This window comes from Oncorhynchus mykiss, chromosome 29, assembly GCF_057628025.1.
Source record: "Oncorhynchus mykiss isolate SJ-2025 chromosome 29, ASM5762802v1, whole genome shotgun sequence".
Lineage (NCBI taxonomy): Eukaryota > Metazoa > Chordata > Actinopteri > Salmoniformes > Salmonidae > Oncorhynchus > Oncorhynchus mykiss.
The window spans coordinates 36,707,501-36,722,092 of record NC_143050.1 but is presented as its reverse complement, the minus strand read 5'-3'; the positions used below and the strand labels follow the sequence as shown (position 1 = coordinate 36,722,092).

General features: G+C 56.7%; 1 protein-coding gene across 2 annotated transcripts in view; it reads right to left on the bottom strand.

Moving 5' to 3' along the window:
• LOC110512753 (G protein-coupled receptor kinase 3) overlaps positions 1 to 14,592 on the bottom strand; it is a 93,591-nt gene that overhangs the window by 5,461 nt on the left and 73,538 nt on the right. The window lies entirely within an intron of this gene.

The following is a 14,592-nucleotide window of genomic DNA, read 5'->3' as shown; positions in this document are numbered from 1 at the left end:
AGCGAGAGAGAGACAGACAGAGCGAGAGAGAGACAGACAGAGCGAGAGAGAGACAGACAGAGCGAGAGAGACAGACAGAGCGAGAGAGACAGACAGAGCGAGAGAGACAGACAGAGCGAGAGAGACAGACAGAGCGAGAGAGACAGACAGAGCGAGAGAGAGACAGAGCGAGAGAGAGACAGAGCGAGAGAGACAGACAGAGCGAGAGAGACAGACAGAGCGAGAGAGACAGACAGAGCGAGAGAGACAGACAGAGCGAGAGAGACAGACAGAGCGAGAGAGCCTGAGAGCCAGAACGAGAGAGCCTGAGAGCCAGAGCGAGAGAGCCTGAGAGCCAGAGCGAGAGAGCCTGAGAGCCAGAGCGAGAGAGCCTGAGAGCCAGAGCGAGAGAGCCTGAGAGCCAGAGCGAGAGAGCCTGAGAGCCAGAGCGAGAGAGCCAGAGAGCCAGAGCGAGAGAGCCAGAGAGCCAGAGCGAGAGAGCCAGAGAGCCAGAGCGAGAGAGCCAGAGAGCCAGAGCGAGAGAGCCAGAGCGAGAGAGAGACAGACAGAGCGAGAGAGAGACAGACAGAGCGAGAGAGAGACAGACAGAGCGAGAGAGAGACAGACAGAGCGAGAGAGAGACAGACAGAGCGAGAGAGAGACAGACAGAGCGAGAGAGAGACAGACAGAGCGAGAGAGACAGACAGAGCGAGAGAGACAGACAGAGCGAGAGAGACAGACAGAGCGAGAGAGACAGACAGAGCGAGAGAGACAGACAGAGCGAGAGAGAGACAGAGCGAGAGAGAGACAGAGCGAGAGAGACAGACAGAGCGAGAGAGACAGACAGAGCGAGAGAGACAGACAGAGCGAGAGAGACAGACAGAGCGAGAGAGACAGACAGAGCGAGAGAGACAGACAGAGCGAGAGAGAGACAGACAGAGCGAGAGAGAGACAGACAGAGCGAGAGAGAGACAGACAGAGCGAGAGAGAGACAGACAGAGCGAGAGAGAGACAGACAGAGCGAGAGAGAGACAGACAGAGCGAGAGAGAGACAGACAGAGCGAGAGAGACAGACAGAGCGAGAGAGACAGACAGAGCGAGAGAGACAGACAGAGCGAGAGAGACAGACAGAGCGAGAGAGACAGACAGAGCGAGAGAGACAGACAGAGCCAGAGAGACAGACAGAGCCAGAGAGCCAGAGAGCCAGAGCGAGAGAGCCAGAGAGCCAGAGCGAGAGAGCCAGAGAGCCAGAGCGAGAGAGCCAGAGCGAGAGAGAGACAGACAGAGCGAGAGAGAGACAGACAGAGCGAGAGAGAGACAGACAGAGCGAGAGAGAGACAGACAGAGCGAGAGAGAGACAGACAGAGCGAGAGAGAGACAGACAGAGCGAGAGAGAGACAGACAGAGCGAGAGAGACAGACAGAGCGAGAGAGACAGACAGAGCGAGAGAGACAGACAGAGCGAGAGAGACAGACAGAGCGAGAGAGAGACAGAGCGAGAGAGAGACAGAGCGAGAGAGACAGACAGAGCGAGAGAGACAGACAGAGCGAGAGAGACAGACAGAGCGAGAGAGACAGACAGAGCGAGAGAGACAGACAGAGCGAGAGAGCCTGAGAGCCAGAACGAGAGAGCCTGAGAGCCAGAGCGAGAGAGCCTGAGAGCCAGAGCGAGAGAGCCTGAGAGCCAGAGCGAGAGAGCCTGAGAGCCAGAGCGAGAGAGCCTGAGAGCCAGAGCGAGAGAGCCTGAGAGCCAGAGCGAGAGAGCCAGAGAGCCAGAGCGAGAGAGCCAGAGAGCCAGAGCGAGAGAGCCAGAGAGCCAGAGCGAGAGAGCCAGAGAGCCAGAGCGAGAGAGCCAGAGCGAGAGAGAGACAGACAGAGCGAGAGAGAGACAGACAGAGCGAGAGAGAGACAGACAGAGCGAGAGAGAGACAGACAGAGCGAGAGAGAGACAGACAGAGCGAGAGAGAGACAGACAGAGCGAGAGAGACAGACAGAGCGAGAGAGACAGACAGAGCGAGAGAGACAGACAGAGCGAGAGAGACAGACAGAGCGAGAGAGACAGACAGAGCGAGAGAGAGACAGAGCGAGAGAGAGACAGAGCGAGAGAGACAGACAGAGCGAGAGAGACAGACAGAGCGAGAGAGACAGACAGAGCGAGAGAGACAGACAGAGCGAGAGAGACAGACAGAGCGAGAGAGAGACAGACAGAGCGAGAGAGAGACAGACAGAGCGAGAGAGAGACAGACAGAGCGAGAGAGACAGACAGAGCGAGAGAGAGACAGACAGAGCGAGAGAGAGACAGACAGAGCGAGAGAGAGACAGACAGAGCGAGAGAGAGACAGACAGAGCGAGAGAGAGACAGACAGAGCGAGAGAGACAGACAGAGCGAGAGAGACAGACAGAGCGAGAGAGACAGACAGAGCGAGAGAGAGAGACAGAGCGAGAGAGAGAGACAGAGCGAGAGAGAGAGACAGAGCGAGAGAGAGCCAGAGCGAGAGAGAGAGCCAGAGCGAGAGAGCCAGAGCGAGAGAGCCTGAGAGCCAGAGCGAGAGAGCCAGAGAGCCAGAGCGAGAGAGCCAGAGAGCCAGAGCCAGAGAGCCAGAGAGCCAGAGAGCCAGAGCGAGAGAGCCAGAGAGCCAGAGAGCCAGAGAGCCAGAGCCAGAGAGCCAGAGAGCCAGAGAGCCAGAGCGAGAGAGCCAGAGAGCCAGAGCGAGAGAGCCAGAGAGCCAGAGCGAGAGAGCCAGAGAGCCAGAGCGAGAGAGCCAGAGAGCCAGAGCGAGAGAGCCAGAGAGCCAGAGCGAGAGAGCCAGAGAGCCAGAGCGAGAGAGAGACAGACAGAGCGAGAGAGAGACAGACAGAGCGAGAGAGAGACAGACAGAGCGAGAGAGAGACAGACAGAGCAAGAGAGACAGACAGAGCGAGACAGACAGAGCGAGAGAGACAGACAGAGCGAGAGAGACAGACAGAGCGAGAGAGACAGACAGAGCGAGAGAGACAGACAGAGCGAGAGAGAGAGACAGAGCGAGAGAGAGAGACAGAGCGAGAGAGAGAGACAGAGCGAGAGAGACAGAGCGAGAGAGAGCCAGAGCGAGAGAGAGCCAGAGCGAGAGAGCCAGAGCGAGAGAGCCTGAGAGCCAGAGCGAGAGAGCCAGAGCGAGAGAGCCAGAGAGCCAGAGCGAGAGAGCCAGAGCGAGAGAGCCAGAGAGCCAGAGAGCCAGAGCGAGAGAGCCAGAGAGCCAGAGCGAGAGAGCCAGAGAGCCAGAGCCAGAGAGCCAGAGAGCCAGAGCGAGAGAGCCAGAGAGCCAGAGCGAGAGAGCCAGAGAGCCAGAGCGAGAGAGCCAGAGAGCCAGAGCGAGAGAGCCAGAGAGCCAGAGCGAGAGAGCCAGAGAGCCAGAGCGAGAGAGAGCCAGACAGAGCGAGAGAGAGACAGACAGAGCGAGAGAGAGACAGACAGAGCGAGAGAGAGACAGACAGAGCGAGAGAGAGACAGACAGAGCGAGAGAGAGACAGACAGAGCGAGAGAGAGACAGACAGAGCGAGAGAGAGACAGACAGAGCGAGAGAGAGACAGACAGAGCGAGAGAGAGACAGACAGAGCGAGAGAGACAGACAGAGCGAGAGAGACAGACAGAGCGAGAGAGACAGACAGAGCGAGAGAGACAGACAGAGCGAGAGAGACAGACAGAGCGAGAGAGAGACAGACAGAGCGAGAGAGAGACAGACAGAGCGAGAGAGAGACAGACAGAGCGAGAGAGACAGACAGAGCGAGAGAGACAGACAGAGCGAGAGAGAGAGACAGAGCGAGAGAGAGAGACAGAGCGAGAGAGAGAGACAGAGCGAGAGAGACAGACAGAGCGAGAGAGACAGAGCAAGAGAGACAGACAGAGCAAGAGAGACAGACAGAGCAAGAGAGACAGACAGAGCAAGAGAGACAGACAGAGCAAGAGAGACAGACAGAGCAAGAGAGACAGACAGAGCAAGAGAGACAGACAGAGCGAGACAGACAGAGCGAGAGAGAGACAGACAGAGCAAGAGAGACAGACAGAGCAAGAGAGACAGACAGAGCGAGAGAGAGACAGACAGAGCAAGAGAGACAGACAGAGCAAGAGAGACAGACAGAGCGAGACAGACAGAGCGAGAGAGAGACAGACAGAGCGAGAGAGAGACAGACAGAGCAAGAGAGACAGACAGAGCAAGAGAGACAGACAGAGCGAGACAGACAGAGCGAGAGAGACAGACAGAGCGAGAGAGAGACAGACAGAGCGAGAGAGAGACAGACAGAGCGAGAGAGAGACAGACAGAGCGAGAGAGACAGACAGAGCGAGAGAGACAGACAGAGCGAGAGAGACAGACAGAGCGAGAGAGAGCCAGACAGAGCGAGAGAGAGCCAGACAGAGCGAGAGAGAGCCAGACAGAGCGAGAGAGAGCCAGACAGAGCGAGAGAGAGCCAGAGCGCCAGAGCGAGAGAGCCAGAAAGCCAGAGCCAGAGAGCCAGAGCGAGAGAGCCAGAGAGCCAGAGCGAGAGAGCCAGAGAGCCAGAGCGAGAGAGCCAGAGAGCCAGAGCGAGAGAGCCAGAGAGCCAGAGCGAGAGAGAGGCAGACAGAGCGAGAGAGAGACAGACAGAGCGAGAGAGAGACAGACAGAGCGAGAGAGAGACAGAAAGAGCGAGAGAGAGACAGACAGAGCGAGAGAGAGAGAGACAGAGCGAGAGAGACAGACAGAGCGAGAGAGACAGACAGAGCGAGAGAGAGAGACAGAGCGAGAGAGACAGACAGAGCGAGAGAGACAGACAGAGCGAGAGAGACAGACAGAGCGAGAGAGACAGACAGAGCGAGAGAGACAGACAGAGCGAGAGAGACAGACAGAGCGAGAGAGACAGACAGAGCGAGAGAGACAGACAGAGCGAGAGAGACAGACAGAGCGAGAGAGACAGACAGAGCGAGAGAGACAGAGCAAGAGAGACAGACAGAGCGAGACAGACAGACAGAGCGAGAGAGACAGACAGAGCAAGAGAGACAGACAGAGCAAGAGAGACAGACAGAGCGAGAGAGACAGACAGAGCGAGACAGACAGAGCGAGAGAGACAGACAGAGCGAGAGAGACAGACAGAGCGAGAGAGACAGACAGAGCGAGAGAGACAGACAGAGCGAGAGAGACAGACAGAGCGAGAGAGAGACAGACAGAGCGAGAGAGACAGACAGAGCGAGAGAGAGACAGACAGAGCGAGAGAGAGACAGACAGAGCGAGAGAGACAGAGAGAGCGAGAGAGAGCCAGAGCGAGAGAGAGCCAGACAGACAGAGCGAGAGAGAGCCAGAGCGAGAGAGCCAGAGAGCCAGAGCGAGAGAGCCAGAGCGAGAGAGCCAGAGAGCCAGAGCGAGAGAGCCAGAGAGCCAGAGCGAGAGAGAGACAGACAGAGCGAGAGAGAGACAGACAGAGCGAGAGAGAGACAGACAGAGCGAGAGAGAGAGACAGAGCGAGAGAGAGAGACAGAGCGAGAGAGAGAGACAGAGCGAGAGAGACAGACAGAGCGAGAGAGACAGACAGAGCGAGAGAGACAGACAGAGCGAGAGAGAGACAGACAGAGCGAGAGAGAGACAGACAGAGCGAGAGAGAGACAGACAGAGCGAGAGAGAGACAGACAGAGCGAGAGAGACAGACAGAGCGAGAGAGAGACAGACAGAGCGAGAGAGAGACAGACAGAGCGAGAGAGAGACAGACAGAGCGAGAGAGAGACAGACAGAGCGAGAGAGAGACAGACAGAGCGAGAGAGACAGACAGAGCGAGAGAGACAGACAGAGCGAGAGAGAGAGACAGAGCGAGAGAGAGAGACAGAGCGAGAGAGACAGACAGAGCGAGAGAGACAGACAGAGCGAGAGAGACAGACAGAGCGAGAGAGACAGACAGAGCGAGAGAGACAGACAGAGCGAGAGAGACAGACAGAGCGAGACAGACAGAGCGAGACAGACAGAGCAAGAGAGACAGACAGAGCAAGAGAGACAGACAGAGCGAGAGAGACAGACAGAGCGAGAGAGACAGACAGAGCGAGAGAGACAGACAGAGCGAGAGAGACAGACAGAGCGAGAGAGACAGACAGAGCGAGAGAGACAGACAGAGCGAGAGAGACAGACAGAGCGAGACAGACAGAGCGAGAGAGACAGAGCAAGAGAGACAGACAGAGCAAGAGAGACAGACAGAGCGAGAGAGACAGACAGAGCGAGAGAGACAGACAGAGCGAGAGAGACAGACAGAGCGAGAGAGACAGACAGAGCGAGAGAGCCTGAGAGCCAGAGCGAGAGAGCCAGAGAGCCAGAGCGAGAGAGCCAGAGCCAGAGAGCCAGAGAGCCAGAGCGAGAGAGCCAGAGAGCCAGAGAGCCAGAGAGCCAGAGCCAGAGAGCCAGAGAGCCAGAGCGAGAGAGCCAGAGCGAGAGAGCCAGAGAGCCAGAGCGAGAGAGCCAGAGAGCCAGAGCGAGAGAGCCAGAGAGCCAGAGCGAGAGAGCCAGAGAGCCAGAGCGAGAGAGAGACAGACAGAGCGAGAGAGAGACAGACAGAGCGAGAGAGAGACAGACAGAGCGAGACAGACAGAGCGAGAGAGACAGACAGAGCGAGAGAGACAGACAGAGCGAGAGAGACAGACAGAGCGAGAGAGAGAGACAGAGCGAGAGAGAGAGACAGAGCGAGAGAGAGAGACAGAGCGAGAGAGACAGAGCGAGAGAGAGCCAGAGCGAGAGAGAGCCAGAGCGAGAGAGCCAGAGCGAGAGAGCCTGAGAGCCAGAGCGAGAGAGCCAGAGAGCCAGAGAGCCAGAGCGAGAGAGCCAGAGTGAGAGAGCCAGAGAGCCAGAGCGAGAGAGCCAGAGAGCCAGAGCGAGAGAGCCAGAGAGCCAGAGAGCCAGAGCGAGAGAGCCAGAGAGCCAGAGCGAGAGAGCCAGAGAGCCAGAGCCAGAGAGCCAGAGAGCCAGAGCGAGAGAGCCAGAGAGCCAGAGCGAGAGAGCCAGAGAGCCAGAGCGAGAGAGCCAGAGAGCCAGAGCGAGAGAGCCAGAGAGCCAGACAGAGCGAGAGAGAGACAGACAGATCGAGAGAGAGACAGACAGAGCGAGAGAGAGACAGACAGAGCGAGAGAGAGACAGACAGAGCGAGAGAGAGACAGACAGAGCGAGAGAGAGACAGACAGAGCGAGAGAGAGACAGACAGAGCGAGAGAGAGACAGACAGAGCGAGAGAGAGACAGACAGAGCGAGAGAGAGACCGACAGAGCGAGAGAGAGACCGACAGAGCGAGAGAGAGACCGACAGAGCGAGAGAGAGACAGACAGAGCGAGAGAGAGACAGACAGAGCGAGAGAGAGACAGACAGAGCGAGAGAGAGACAGACAGAGCGAGAGAGACAGACAGAGCGAGAGAGACAGACAGAGCGAGAGAGAGACAGACAGAGCGAGAGAGAGACAGACAGAGCGAGAGAGAGACAGACAGAGCGAGAGAGACAGACAGAGCGAGAGAGAGAGACAGAGCGAGAGAGAGAGACAGAGCGAGAGAGAGAGACAGAGCGAGAGAGACAGACAGAGAGAGACAGACAGAGCGAGAGAGACAGAGCAAGAGAGACAGACAGAGCAAGAGAGACAGACAGAGCAAGAGAGACAGACAGAGCAAGAGAGACAGACAGAGCAAGAGAGACAGACAGAGCAAGAGAGACAGACAGAGCGAGACAGACAGAGCGAGAGAGAGACAGACAGAGCGAGAGAGACAGACAGAGCAAGAGAGACAGACAGAGCGAGACAGACAGAGCGAGAGAGAGACAGACAGAGCAAGAGAGAGACAGACAGAGCAAGAGAGACAGACAGAGCAAGAGAGACAGACAGAGCGAGACAGACAGAGCGAGAGAGAGACAGACAGAGCGAGAGAGAGACAGACAGAGCGAGAGAGAGACAGACAGAGCAAGAGAGACAGACAGAGCAAGAGAGACAGACAGACAGAGCGAGACAGACAGAGCGAGAGAGACAGACAGAGCGAGAGAGACAGACAGAGCGAGAGAGAGACAGACAGAGCGAGAGAGACAGACAGAGCGAGAGAGACAGACAGAGCGAGAGAGACAGACAGAGCGAGAGAGACAGACAGAGCGAGAGAGACAGACAGAGCGAGAGAGAGCCAGAGCGAGAGAGAGCCAGAGAGTCAGAGCGAGAGAGCCAGAGAGCCAGAGCCAGAGAGCCAGAGAGCCAGAGCGAGAGAGCCAGAGAGCCAGAGCGAGAGAGCCAGAGAGCCAGAGCGAGAGAGCCAGAGAGCCAGAGCGAGAGAGCCAGAGAGCCAGAGCGAGAAAGCCAGAGAGCCAGAGCGAGAGAGCCAGAGAGCCAGAGCGAGAGAGAGACAGACAGAGCGAGAGAGAGACAGACAGAGCGAGAGAGAGACAGACAGAGCGAGAGAGAGACAGACAGAGCGAGAGAGACAGAGCGAGAGAGAGAGACAGAGCGAGAGAGAGAGACAGAGCGAGAGAGAGAGACAGAGCGAGAGAGAGAGACAGAGCGAGAGAGACAGACAGAGCGAGAGAGACAGACAGAGCGAGAGAGACAGACAGAGCGAGAGAGACAGACAGAGCGAGAGAGACAGACAGAGCGAGAGAGACAGACAGAGCGAGAGAGACAGACAGAGCGAGAGAGACAGACAGAGCGAGAGAGACAGACAGAGCGAGAGAGACAGACAGAGCGAGACAGACAGAGCGAGAGAGACAGAGCAAGAGAGACAGACAGAGCAAGAGAGACAGACAGAGCGAGACAGACAGAGCGAGAGAGACAGACAGAGCGAGAGAGACAGACAGAGCGAGAGAGACAGACAGAGCGAGAGAGACAGACAGAGCAAGAGAGACAGACAGAGCAAGAGAGACAGACAGAGCGAGACAGACAGAGCGAGAGCGAGACAGACAGAGCGAGAGAGACAGACAGAGCAAGAGAGACAGACAGAGCGAGAGAGAGACAGACAGAGCGAGAGAGAGACAGACAGAGCGAGAGAGAGACAGACAGAGCGAGAGAGAGACAGACAGAGCGAGAGAGAGACAGACAGAGCGAGAGAGACAGACAGAGCGAGAGAGACAGACAGAGCGAGAGAGAGAGACAGAGCGAGAGAGAGAGACAGAGCGAGAGAGACAGACAGAGCGAGAGAGACAGACAGAGCGAGAGAGACAGACAGAGCGAGAGAGACAGACAGAGCGAGAGAGACAGACAGAGCGAGAGAGACAGACAGAGCGAGAGAGACAGACAGAGCGAGAGAGACAGACAGAGCGAGACAGACAGAGCAAGAGAGACAGACAGAGCAAGAGAGACAGACAGAGCGAGAGAGACAGACAGAGCGAGAGAGACAGACAGAGCGAGAGAGACAGACAGAGCGAGAGAGACAGACAGAGCGAGAGAGACAGACAGAGCGAGAGAGACAGACAGAGCGAGAGAGACAGACAGAGCGAGACAGACAGAGCGAGAGAGACAGAGCAAGAGAGACAGACAGAGCAAGAGAGACAGACAGAGCGAGAGAGACAGACAGAGCGAGAGAGACAGACAGAGCGAGAGAGACAGACAGAGCGAGAGAGACAGACAGAGCGAGAGAGCCTGAGAGCCAGAGCGAGAGAGCCAGAGAGCCAGAGCGAGAGAGCCAGAGCCAGAGAGCCAGAGAGCCAGAGCGAGAGAGCCAGAGAGCCAGAGAGCCAGAGAGCCAGAGCCAGAGAGCCAGAGAGCCAGAGCGAGAGAGCCAGAGCGAGAGAGCCAGAGAGCCAGAGCGAGAGAGCCAGAGAGCCAGAGCGAGAGAGCCAGAGAGCCAGAGCGAGAGAGCCAGAGAGCCAGAGCGAGAGAGAGACAGACAGAGCGAGAGAGAGACAGACAGAGCGAGAGAGAGACAGACAGAGCGAGACAGACAGAGCGAGAGAGACAGACAGAGCGAGAGAGACAGACAGAGCGAGAGAGACAGACAGAGCGAGAGAGAGAGACAGAGCGAGAGAGAGAGACAGAGCGAGAGAGAGAGACAGAGCGAGAGAGACAGAGCGAGAGAGAGCCAGAGCGAGAGAGAGCCAGAGCGAGAGAGCCAGAGCGAGAGAGCCTGAGAGCCAGAGCGAGAGAGCCAGAGAGCCAGAGAGCCAGAGCGAGAGAGCCAGAGTGAGAGAGCCAGAGAGCCAGAGCGAGAGAGCCAGAGAGCCAGAGCGAGAGAGCCAGAGAGCCAGAGAGCCAGAGCGAGAGAGCCAGAGAGCCAGAGCGAGAGAGCCAGAGAGCCAGAGCCAGAGAGCCAGAGAGCCAGAGCGAGAGAGCCAGAGAGCCAGAGCGAGAGAGCCAGAGAGCCAGAGCGAGAGAGCCAGAGAGCCAGAGCGAGAGAGCCAGAGAGCCAGACAGAGCGAGAGACAGACAGATCGAGAGAGAGACAGACAGAGCGAGAGAGAGACAGACAGAGCGAGAGAGAGACAGACAGAGCGAGAGAGAGACAGACAGAGCGAGAGAGAGACAGACAGAGCGAGAGAGAGACAGACAGAGCGAGAGAGAGACAGACAGAGCGAGAGAGAGACAGACAGAGCGAGAGAGAGACAGACAGAGCGAGAGAGAGACCGACAGAGCGAGAGAGAGACCGACAGAGCGAGAGAGAGACCGACAGAGCGAGAGAGAGACAGACAGAGCGAGAGAGAGACAGACAGAGCGAGAGAGAGACAGACAGAGCGAGAGAGAGACAGACAGAGCGAGAGAGACAGACAGAGCGAGAGAGACAGACAGAGCGAGAGAGAGACAGACAGAGCGAGAGAGAGACAGACAGAGCGAGAGAGAGACAGACAGAGCGAGAGAGACAGACAGAGCGAGAGAGAGAGACAGAGCGAGAGAGAGAGACAGAGCGAGAGAGAGAGACAGAGCGAGAGAGACAGACAGAGAGAGACAGACAGAGCGAGAGAGACAGAGCAAGAGAGACAGACAGAGCAAGAGAGACAGACAGAGCAAGAGAGAGAGACAGAGCAAGAGAGACAGACAGAGCAAGAGAGACAGACAGAGCAAGAGAGACAGACAGAGCGAGACAGACAGAGCGAGAGAGAGACAGACAGAGCGAGAGAGACAGACAGAGCAAGAGAGACAGACAGAGCGAGACAGACAGAGCGAGAGAGAGACAGACAGAGCAAGAGAGAGACAGACAGAGCAAGAGAGACAGACAGAGCAAGAGAGACAGACAGAGCGAGACAGACAGAGCGAGAGAGAGACAGACAGAGCGAGAGAGAGACAGACAGAGCGAGAGAGAGACAGACAGAGCAAGAGAGACAGACAGAGCAAGAGAGACAGACAGACAGAGCGAGACAGACAGAGCGAGAGAGACAGACAGAGCGAGAGAGACAGACAGAGCGAGAGAGAGACAGACAGAGCGAGAGAGACAGACAGAGCGAGAGAGACAGACAGAGCGAGAGAGACAGACAGAGCGAGAGAGACAGACAGAGCGAGAGAGACAGACAGAGCGAGAGAGAGCCAGAGCGAGAGAGAGCCAGAGAGTCAGAGCGAGAGAGCCAGAGAGCCAGAGCCAGAGAGCCAGAGAGCCAGAGCGAGAGAGCCAGAGAGCCAGAGCGAGAGAGCCAGAGAGCCAGAGCGAGAGAGCCAGAGAGCCAGAGCGAGAGAGCCAGAGAGCCAGAGCGAGAAAGCCAGAGAGCCAGAGCGAGAGAGCCAGAGAGCCAGAGCGAGAGAGAGACAGACAGAGCGAGAGAGAGACAGACAGAGCGAGAGAGAGACAGACAGAGCGAGAGAGAGACAGACAGAGCGAGAGAGACAGAGCGAGAGAGAGACAGACAGAGCGAGAGAGAGAGACAGAGCGAGATAGAGAGACAGAGCGAGAGAGAGAGACAGAGCGAGAGAGACAGACAGAGCGAGAGAGACAGACAGAGCGAGAGAGACAGACAGAGCGAGAGAGACAGACAGAGCGAGAGAGACAGACAGAGCGAGAGAGACAGACAGAGCGAGAGAGACAGACAGAGCGAGAGAGACAGACAGAGCGAGAGAGACAGACAGAGCGAGAGAGACAGACAGAGCGAGAGAGACAGACAGAGCGAGAGAGACAGACAGAGCGAGACAGACAGAGCGAGAGAGACAGAGCAAGAGAGACAGACAGAGCAAGAGAGACAGACAGAGCGAGACAGACAGAGCGAGAGAGACAGACAGAGCGAGAGAGACAGACAGAGCGAGAGAGACAGACAGAGCGAGAGAGACAGACAGAGCAAGAGAGACAGACAGAGCAAGAGAGACAGACAGAGCGAGACAGACAGAGCGAGAGCGAGACAGACAGAGCGAGAGAGACAGACAGAGCAAGAGAGACAGACAGAGCAAGAGAGACAGACAGAGCAAGAGAGACAGACAGAGCGAGACAGACAGAGCGAGAGAGACAGACAGAGCAAGAGAGACAGACAGAGCAAGAGAGACAGACAGAGCAAGAGAGACAGACAGAGCGAGACAGACAGAGCGAGAGAGAGACAGACAGAGCGAGAGAGAGACAGACAGAGCGAGAGAGAGACAGACAGAGCAAGAGAGACAGACAGAGCAAGAGAGACAGACAGAGCAAGAGAGACAGACAGAGCAAGAGAGACAGACAGAGCAAGAGAGACAGACAGAGCGAGACAGACAGAGCGAGAGAGACAGACAGAGCGAGAGAGACAGACAGAGCGAGAGAGAGACAGACAGAGCGAGAAAGAGACAGACAGAGCGAGAGAGAGACAGACAGAGCGAGAGAGACAGACAGAGCGAGAGAGACAGACAGAGCGAGAGAGACAGACAGAGCAAGAGAGACAGACAGAGCAAGAGAGACAGACAGAGCGAGACAGACAGAGCGAGAGAGACAGACAGAGCGAGAGAGAGACAGACAGAGCGAGAGAGAGACAGACAGAGCGAGAGAGAGACAGACAGAGCGAGAGAGACAGACAGAGCGAGAGAGAGACAGACAGAGCGAGAGAGAGACAGACAGAGCGAGAGAGAGACAGAGCGAGAGAGAGAGAGACAGACAGAGCGAGAGAGACAGACAGAGCGAGAGAGAGAGACAGAGCGAGAGAGAGAGACAGAGCGAGAGAGACAGACAGAGCGAGAGAGACAGACAGAGCGAGAGAGACAGACAGAGCGAGAGAGACAGACAGAGCGAGAGAGACAGACAGAGCGAGAGAGACAGACAGAGCGAGAGAGACAGACAGAGCGAGAGAGACAGACAGAGCGAGACAGACAGAGCGAGAGAGACAGAGCAAGAGAGACAGACAGAGCAAGAGAGACAGACAGAGCGAGACAGACAGAGCGAGAGAGACAGACAGAGCGAGAGAGACAGACAGAGCGAGAGAGACAGACAGAGCAAGAGAGACAGACAGAGCAAGAGAGACAGACAGAGCGAGAGAGACAGACAGAGCGAGAGAGACAGACAGAGCGAGAGAGACAGACAGAGCGAGAGAGACAGACAGAGCAAGAGAGACAGACAGAGCAAGAGAGACAGACAGAGCAAGAGAGACAGACAGAGCAAGAGAGACAGACAGAGCAAGAGAGACAGACAGAGCGAGACAGACAGAGCGAGAGAGAGACAGACAGAGCGAGAGAGAGACAGACAGAGCGAGAGAGAGACAGACAGAGCGAGAGAGAGACAGACAGAGCGAGAGAGAGACAGACAGAGCGAGAGAGAGACAGACAGAGCAAGAGAGACAGACAGAGCAAGAGAGACAGACAGAGCGAGACAGACAGAGCGAGAGAGACAGACAGAGCGAGAGAGACAGACAGAGCGAGAGAGAGACAGACAGAGCGAGAGAGAGACAGACAGAGCGAGAGAGAGACAGACAGAGCGAGAGAGACAGACAGAGCGAGAGAGACAGACAGAGCGAGAGAGACAGACAGAGCGAGAGAGAGCCAGAGCGAGAGAGAGCCAGAGAGCCAGAGCGAGAGAGCCAGAGAGCCAGAGCCAGAGAGCCAGAGAGCCAGAGCGAGAGAGCCAGAGAGCCAGAGCGAGAGAGCCAGAGAGCCAGAGCGAGAGAGCCAGAGAGCCAGAGCGAGAGAGCCAGAGAGCCAGAGCGAGAGAGCCAGAGAGCCAGAGCGAGAGAGAGACAGACAGAGCGAGAGAGAGACAGACAGAGCGAGAGAGAGACAGACAGAGCGAGAGAGAGACAGACAGAGCGAGAGAGAGACAGACAGAGCGAGAGAGAGACAGACAGAGCGAGAGAGAGACAGACAGAGCGAGAGAGAGACAGACAGAGCGAGAGAGAGACAGACAGAGCGAGAGAGAGACAGACAGAGCGAGAGAGAGACAGACAGAGCGAGAGAGACAGACAGAGCGAGAGAGAGACAGACAGAGCGAGAGAGAGACAGACAGAGCGAGAGAGAGACAGAGCGAGAGAGAGACAGACAGAGCGAGAGAGACAGACAGAGCGAGAGAGAGAGACAGAGCGAGAGAGAGAGACAGAGCGAGAGAGACAGACAGAGAGAGACAGACAGAGCGAGAGAGACAGACAGAGCGAGAGAGACAGACAGAGCGAGAGAGACAGACAGAGCGAGAGAGACAGACAGAGCGAGAGAGACAGACAGAGCGAGACAGACAGAGCGAGAGAGACAGAGCAAGAGAGACAGACAGAGCAAGAGAGACAGACAGAGCGAGAGAGACAGACAGAGCGAGAGAG